Raw genomic sequence first — 9,077 nt, 5'->3', positions numbered from 1 at the left:
TGTTGTAAAACCGTCGGACATGTGCTTGGGGAAAGCTCTTACAGCCACAACAACACTCTATGTGCTCAAAGTTCTTTTCAGCCAAATCAGTGGCATCCGTGGTAAACTGAATTTGCTACTCAGGGAAACGTGAAGGAAATGCCAGTAAAATCCAATGCACATTAAAGAATCACATTTCTTAAAAAGTAGGTAATTTTGATTACGGTAACATTGTTCACTGGTATCAAAATTACTTCCCCTAAGGCTCCCTATACGTGATTTTTCTGGTAACAGGGATTGGTTGGGATTTTCCTTTATTATGATACTTAGAGGAATGATCTGTATATGCTCCCTCCATTTCCTTACTTTTCATTTGTGCTTCAAACTAGCACATTCTTATTTTTCACCTGTCCTTCCTACCACTCCACTAAATTGGCTTCTCCAAGATCACCAGGAACCTTCCCTGACTGAGGACAGCATCTTTTCCTTAGTTCACCTTTTAGGCTTTCTTCTAAAAGGACATTGCGAGCCCTACATTCTAAAACTTTTCTCCATTCTTCTCAGCATGCTTTTCTGACTCCTCTTCATTCTCCAAGTTTGTAAGTCAATGATGCTTTACCTTCAGGTTCAAGTTCATGGGCCCTTGAGAACCTGATGGAGTTATGGACCCTTTGCCCACATGCATGCACATCTCCCAACATGCACAAAAACTTGACAGGCAATGAGATACCACCCACACCTAATGGATAACAGCAACAACACTACCAAGTCCTGGCAGGAGTGCGGAGGAATAGAATTCTCACTCACTGCAGATGGGAATGCAAAATAGTATAGCCAATTTAGAAACAGTCTGGCAGGTTCTTATGAAGTTAAATATACACCCGCTGCACTACCCAGCAATCCCACTCCCAACTATTTACCCAAGAGAAGTGAAAATTTATGTTTCCACAAAAATCTGTATGCAAATGTTTATAGTGGCTTTTTTTTTTCATAATCAGCAAAACCTGGAACTGACCCGAGTGTATAACCCAACTGGTAAATGAATAAACCAACTGTAGTATAGCCATACAATGGACTACTGCTTATCAATAAAAAAACACCGATCATACTCATCGTAACTTGGATGAATCTCAAGTATGTTACGCTTAGTAAAGGAAGCCAAACTCAAATGGCTATATACTGTATGAGTCTATCTGTAGCTTATTCTGGAATAACTAAAACACAGGATTAGAAAACTGAGCGGCTGTTGCCCAGGAGGGTAGGTATGGCAAGAGAGCAACTGCTGAAGGGGATGCAGGCATTTGGACGGGAATGGAAATGCCCTAGGTCTTCGTTCTGGTGGTGATTAGCCAACTGGATGTATTTGTTAAAACGCGTGGTATATGCCAAGTTTTGGGGGTGAATTTTACTACATAAATTTATACTTCAATAAACCTGAACTTAAAGAAAAAAACAACACACTTTTTCCTCTGAATTTCAGGAGGATTGTGGTTCAGGGATACCAGGATAAATTTTCTATCACAAAATTCCTCTTGTTTCTCCTTTTGTTCCTCTCACTTGGTACTTTCTTTCGTGGCTTCAAGCACAGTCTCCGCACTGGTGACTCTAAATTTTACATCTCCTGAGCACCAATGCAAAATATTTACTGGTGATTCAAAATTACCGTGTCCTAAACCTACAATTCTTCCGGAGATTTTCCTTCCAGAACTGTACCTTCTCCTGTGTTTCCTACATGCTTCCTTAAACCTCCCGGCTGGCAGGCCACATTTATTGGACTCATTTTTAACTTTTTTTTTTTTTTGATGCTCATATCCCATCATTCACTAAATCCTGTTAATTCTACTCTTTAATTCTCTCTTAAACAACTCTATCTCTTCCCTTCTATTTCTTAAGCTACTTCCCAAATCCATGCTGTTATAATCTCTTCCTTACACCTTTGTGATAACCCCCTCTACAACTGAACCCATAGCTCTTCAGTCCACACCTCATTAACATGGCACAAGGTTGGGTTAGATTTCCTTGGCTCAAAAGCCTGCAAAGTTTCTCACATCCTACAGGATAAAGTGTGAACTTAGCCTGATGTTTAAGGCTCTTAGTGAAAGAGTTCAAACACCTTTTCAAGTCACTTCTCCTACCACATCTTCCCCCACACAACCACCTCCAGAAACATTATTAATATACTAGCAGAGCCCTGCAGCAACCACAGCACTTGTATTCTCCTGGCTTGTGCAAAGTCTCGTTCTAGAATATTCTTCCTTCAAAATTGTTTGGCTAGTGATGAAATTTCTGTTCTTTGAGATGTAGTCCAAATATCATAATCTCTAGTGTACCCATCCCCAACCATGCCTCTCAGAACTAATTACTCCCTTCCTTGGCATGCCTTTGGCATGTGCATACGTGTGTGTGTGTGTGTGTGTGTGTGTGTGTGCGCGCGCGCGCATATTTTAATAGACTCAGTTACCAGATTGAAGGTATTTATATAATTGCTTGACCCTACTAGAGAGTCAGTCACTTCAGGACAGGAACTGTGTCTTACTCATTTTTGTATACCCCACAGCTTACTAGTAAGGGCTTCTTCCAGGGAAGATAGTAAACATTTGCTGAACTAAATTTAATTTAGACCATCTTCTAAATTTAAAAGAAATTAAATTCCACAAATTAAAATAAAGCTTAAATTAAGGTCCACATATCCTATAAACAAGACTGGTGTACCGTGTCTGCTATGTAGACTGCTCTATTCCAAGTTTTAATCCAAAAGATATAGAAAATCCGTGTCCCCAGTGTCTCTTCTCTTAGCCTTAAATTGTGCCACCTGTCTTAAGAGCAGCAATATCAGACATAGAAGAAAGGCCTGCAGTACACATGCCACTTGAGACTGGCCTTCTTCAATAACAGAAGTAAAACTATTAGACCTTTCAGATTTAAATCACTCTTAGGTTTCTGTATAACAGTCCCTTGTTAAAATAAAATATATTTGCCTGAGATTCAATACTAAAGGTTTCTCTGTTCATTTCAAATGAGGATGAGAGATTAGTTCCCCAGTATGATTTCTCTAAATGTTAAATGGAAAACAAACAAACAAACAAACCTCATCAGTACTTCCAGCCAGTAGTCAATCAACAGGAATCCACTGAGAATTTTCTATGAAACTAGCATTGTTCAAGACCGTCTAGAGGGTATGGGCATTAAGATATGCTCTTATAGGAGCAAAACTAGTGTGTGAAATGATCAGACGCCACCACCTTCCTGGTAAGGGATGATGCAATGCAACCTCATCTAGAGAAGGGAGAGCTCTCCGTGGGTGGGCGTCATGAATGAGCTTTTCTAGAGCAGGGCCCACAGGTCTTGTGTGAGAAAGGGGTTCAGTGAAACAGAGCCAGGGTATTAGTTTCCTAGGGCCCTGTAATAAATCACCATAAATGGGGTGCCTTAAATCAATAGGATGTTTTTCTCTTACAGTTCTAGAGGCAAGAAGTCTGAAATCATGGTGTCTGCAGGGCTATGCTCCATGCTGAGGCTCTAGAGGAGATTCTACTCCATATGTCTTTAGCTTCTGGTGGCCCCGGGTATTCCTTGACTTGTGGCAGCATCATTCCAACCTCTGCCTCTTAGGTCATACTGCCTCTTCCTCTTCTTTGTGTATCTGTCTTATAAGGATACATATTGCACTTAAGACCCACCTGAGTAATCCCTCATAAGCTCCTCCTCTCCAGATCCTTAATTTAATCACATCCTTTGCCATACAAAATAATATTCACTCTTTGGCCGCATAAGGTAATATTCACAGGTTCCAGAGATTAGGAATAGACATACCATTTTGGGGGCCACCACTCAACCCACTACAGCCAGCTACATAATTTGCAGTGGCCAGAGCAAAATGAAAATGCTGGGCCCATATTTGAAAACCAGGGAAACCATGCCTTTGAAGGTACTAAAAAGCTTTTTTCTTTGGTGGTCTCTCTCTCCTGACTTGCCATGGTTTTTTATTTGCTATGTAATGTCATTTTAAGAAAATGTAAATTATGTGCATGAATTTTATCAATCATCTTTATTCTGTGCAGTGAGTTTTAAATGCAAATATAATAGCAACTAACTCATACACAGAACCACCAGATTACACAATTTGTATTTCATACTAATGCATGCATGTGTGTTTCATTCTTGCTAGGATATCAGAATGCTGCACAAAATTAAATCAACTGTTTTTATTACATTTCTTGACATATACACTGTCTACCGACACTCTCTCTCTTTGCCTCACTGATGATTAAGGAGGGTCTGAAAGGAAAAGGAACTCTGGGTTGCCAAATCTTTCCCCTTCTTTCTATATCATCCTTTTCAGTCCAAGTGGTTGGCCACTACAGGGAAGTAATATACGCTAGAAAGGATGTGATAAGTCTCCTTGGTAATTTGTGTTTCTTAGAATCTCATTGCCTTGTTTCTCCTCTGAAGCAAATTCAGGTTTGAATTGAAAGCATGGTATCTCGAGGCTGTCAGCACCACTACTCTCTCAGTCATAGGTTGAGCACACTTACCTTGACCTCACTTTGAGTCTTGCTGAATGCTCAGGCTTTGTGGTGCCACTGGAATTCTGTGCTCACAGGGCATCCTGAATGCTGTATGTGAACAGGTGGCAAGAAAGTGCAGACAGAGAGAGTTCATGTACCTCTGCTGAAGTTCACATGCCATGGTCCCATTTGACTTCACTTCCAAAACACAAGTTCAGAGATAAAATTATTAGGAATTTCAAGAATTAAACCCAGGGCCCCTGTGAGCATGGGACCCTGTGCCACTATAAAGGTTGCATGAGACAGCCCTGTAGTGAGGGACCCTGTGACCTAGGTGTTCAAAGTGTGATAATAGCCCCTTTGTGAATTGTGACCCATTGGTTGTGAAATCAGTTTAGACATGGGTCATAACCAGCTTTAGTAGACACACACACTACACACAGGCAATTTTAAAATAATAGTGATTTATTTATAATAAGGATAAGCATTATTTTATAAAACTTGTAATTCAAATATGAATATCTACATATCTATTTCTTTCTGTGGGTCATTGAAACCACTGTCCTAAGGGCAGGCCCATGGGTTCTGGAGTCAGATAATTGAGATTTCAATCCTATTTCTGTCCATTACTCTCAATGACTAACTGAAAGTACAACACTTAAATTTTTTGAGACCAAGTTTCCTCCTATGCATGAGGTTCAAATGGAATAAGTGAAAGTGGTAGATAACAGTCATAAAGAAGTTATGCCTAAACTGATGCTTTACTCATAATTTCATACAAATGACTAAAGTAAAATTGATACTTGAGGATTTTTCAATCCTACCATCAAATATCGAATGAATTTTTAAAAATTTTAAGAATATTATTTCCTGGTTTGCTCAAATGCTTTGAGAGATATAAAGTCTTTCTTTTAGAGTAAATACAGTCATTTACCTCGAATAGGTAGGTTCACACACAAATAGGTGGTTCACACACAAACCTTCCAAAGATAGATTTTAACTTAAAACTTATATGTGATAACCAACCCCACTCACAAATATCTGCATAGCGCCACTATTCATCATGTTTTATTGGGAGAATGGATTTGCATAGTATTATGCAGATCAGCTTCTCCCTCTAAGAACATACGCCTCTATATAGGGTTCTCTCAAATAATTAGAAAAGTACTTTGTAATTTCAAGAGTCATAAAAACTAATTAAATATCCAAGTTTACATATTAATCAGTGTGAAGTTGATGGACCTACCTATTTTAATCAAATTGCCGTGGGATCATTTCCTGAATACTCCATGTTTGAAAAAAATGGAATGCACCACTTGAGAATGAAAAAAGAAATACTGAACCATCAGTAACCTCCCACAGCCTGGAACTGAAATAGAGAAGATGTCATTACAAGGATTTATAAAACACTCTGTGGGAAACTTTAATCATTGTGACTGTAATCTAGCATGATCCTTGATACTGAAAATAGTGTGACTAGGCTGTGCCATTTTGAGAAGTCCCCTCCATCTGAAGAAGGAAGGCCAGTGATTGTGGTTTAGTCTCGTTCACATTATATAGCATTTGGTTCTTGTTCTGTAAGGGAAGATGCTTGAGAGATATGTATTTTAGGCTCTTTGTACTCTTCTTAAAATGGTTGCTTTTTTAGAAGATGTTTTTAATATCACAAAGCATCTAGGTCTGATGCCAACAATCATGTAATAAATCTAGCGTCTTTTCCAAACTTGAGTACTTTTGCTGTTAAAAATTGTATGGGTTTTCCTTTCTATATTCACTTCATTTTATATTCTTTTCACAAAAGAACAGAGATCTAATACCTACCTCATTCATCAGGCAAGACATGGTTTCACTGATCACCACAGGGTTTGTGGTTTTAAGTACAGACCATTGACAAAAGGAAACCTCAATCTCTGGGTAGGATGAGGGCTGAAATGTGGGTGGATATGAAGCAAATAGTTCTATTACCCTCCCCAAAACGTATGGACTCAGGAAACCCATTTCAAACATCCCTACACCAGGTTGCAGATTTTATGAGTGAAGGGAAAGTGGGATTCCTGAAAACACAAAGTAATTCAGACACATCTTTGGCTGCCAGAACCTACTTCAGACAAAAAGGTTAAAGGCAGCACGAAAGCAGGCAGCGGAGTTCCCAGAGAACCAGATGCTGTGGTGAAAATGCATCTTGTGCAGATTTTACTCCAGACATCAATGTACGCACTGAACTTTTGGGGAGGTGAGAGGAAAAAATAGGGATTAATAATTTCCAGATTCGGGCTTCAGGGCACACCCTCATCCAATGGCAATTAGTCAGTCTTTATTTTCTCTTCCTGTTCTGTATCTGTGCTAAATTGTGTTTGTAAGATTTGTTTAAAGCAGCTGATGTGCTTTCCCATCATTCTTTGGAGATGGGTTCCCTCTCTCTGGTGGTAAATTGAGCATTCCCGCTGAATTTGGGCTGAATTTGGGGATAATGATTTGAAGAGTGCCAGGTTGAATTTAGAGTCAACATTATAGAAAACAAAGACCATGTCTAATGATTCCTAGTAAATACACAGAGCCAAAAATTTGCCGACAAGAGGTCTCCAACAATTAATTCATAATAATAATAAAAAAGAGCAATACAACCCTACAAGTTACTGCGAATTCAAAATGCCATATGGTTCTGATAGATCAATCTAGAAATGAAAATTTGTTTTCCACTATTAGGATTTTTATTATTTTGGTTAACAGCACTCTCATCAGAAAACACTTGAAGGTGCTTATGTTTATCATCGTCAGGAGTAAGTAACAGACCACAGACCATAAATCTTTGTCTTTGTGTTTTAAAAGAGGGGAGGTCTATATTGTCTTACCATTGTTCAAAATGTTAAGAAAGAAAATCAAAATCAACAGACAAAAAAAAAAAAAGTACTCAACAGCAATGTTCTACTGGGCTAGCATCATGTTCTTAAATGGATTCGAATGCCTTTAGGTAGAACATATATCCCCAGTTTGCCAAAGGCCCACCACTCCTCATTATTTTGTTTATTCACATTTTCTCTTGCCCTTTTGGCCAATAAATGCATTTGAGTTTATCTCTCCCCAGACTATCATGAGACTTAAGAGTAAGAATATAATTCTTATTATCACTATAAACTAGTAAGAATATTTATGGCTCTTTGATTAAGGGCTGCTGTAGTAACAGGCAGAACATGCATGCAATGAGACTGATGGATGGAAGATTTTTAGAATAGAATAATCGCAGATGCTACACAGGGAAAACAAACACCTTCATAAAAATGCAATAGAAAATTATTCTAGATGTCTAGGGGCTGGGTCTGAAGTAAGATTGAATAAAGGTTACACACTAGAGATGAAGAGGAATATCTTTTAAGAATCTTTCTTTTTTTTTGGAATTGACTTTTTTTTTTAATTTTATTATGTTAATCACCATACATCATTAGTTTTTGATGTAGTGTTCCATGATTCATTGTTTGCGTATACCACCCAGTGCTCCAATCAGTACGTGCCCTCTTTAATACCCATCACCAGGCTAACCCCTCCCCCCTCCCCCCTCCCCTCTAAAACCCTCAGTTTGTTTTTCAGAGTCCATAGTCTCTCTTATTGGGCATGCACCTAGCGGGATAGCATATACAAAGTTAGGAATAGCATGGAGGACATTAGGAGAAGGAAGGGAAAAATGAAGGAGGGGAAATCGGAGGGAGAGATGAACCATGAGAGACTGGGGGTAGGGGGATGGGTTAGCCCGGTGATGGGTATTAAGGAGGGCACGTACTGCATGGAGCACTGGGTGTTATACAAAAACAATGAACCATGGATCACCACATCAAAAACTAATGATGTAATGTATGGTGACTAATACAACATAATAAAATAAAATTTAAAAAAAGAAAGTACTCAGTAACGTGCTTGTTAGGTAAACATTTTATTTTTTTAAATAAACATTTAAGATATGATTCTTTAAGAAATTGTGTTATCAGGTATTGTCTGTTTCAAATTTGAGAAAATTTCAAATGAGTAATTTAGGATAAGTGGTGATGGATGTGCTTAGCTTGTATACTTCTGATTGTTACTGGCCATTCAAACGTACTTGTTTGAATTTTAAATTTTAAATTTGCTATATGCAATCATTTACATTTTAATTGAAAGTTACAAACAAGGGTAGAAAAGAGTTATCAATGTAATAATGAAAAAAATAGTTAACACTGTGTTGGTACCTCTAAAGTGGTTCCATTTTCACGTTGGGGAGGCAAGAGTGTTTAGACCAGTTCCTATTACAAATGAAGAGGATTCAGCAGTATTAGGGATTTTTTTCAGAAAGCCCTAAAACCATTTTGATTTTCCTTCAAGTTTTGTTTTTTGAAACTTCAAGTTTCCAAAACATTTTCCCCCCTTAACTTAAGCCTTTGTTTTACAAAGGAAATTTAATTTAAAAAACATGTTTTTTCTAACTGAGTTTAAACTTGTATTTTACAAATAAAGACAGATTTTTGTTTGAAATTAATTCTTGTTTGCTTCTAGAACTATGAAGGAACTCCAATTCAAAAGGCTGAGCTAATACATTCTCAGAGGTGAATAGAACATAGGCTA

Source organism: Callorhinus ursinus, unplaced genomic scaffold, assembly GCF_003265705.2.
Source record: "Callorhinus ursinus isolate GAN/ISIS: 27379988/994484 unplaced genomic scaffold, GSC_fseal_2.0 scaffold6, whole genome shotgun sequence".
Classification (NCBI taxonomy): domain Eukaryota; kingdom Metazoa; phylum Chordata; class Mammalia; order Carnivora; family Otariidae; genus Callorhinus; species Callorhinus ursinus.
The sequence above is the reverse complement of the archived record's forward strand: the minus strand, read 5'-3'. Positions refer to the sequence as shown.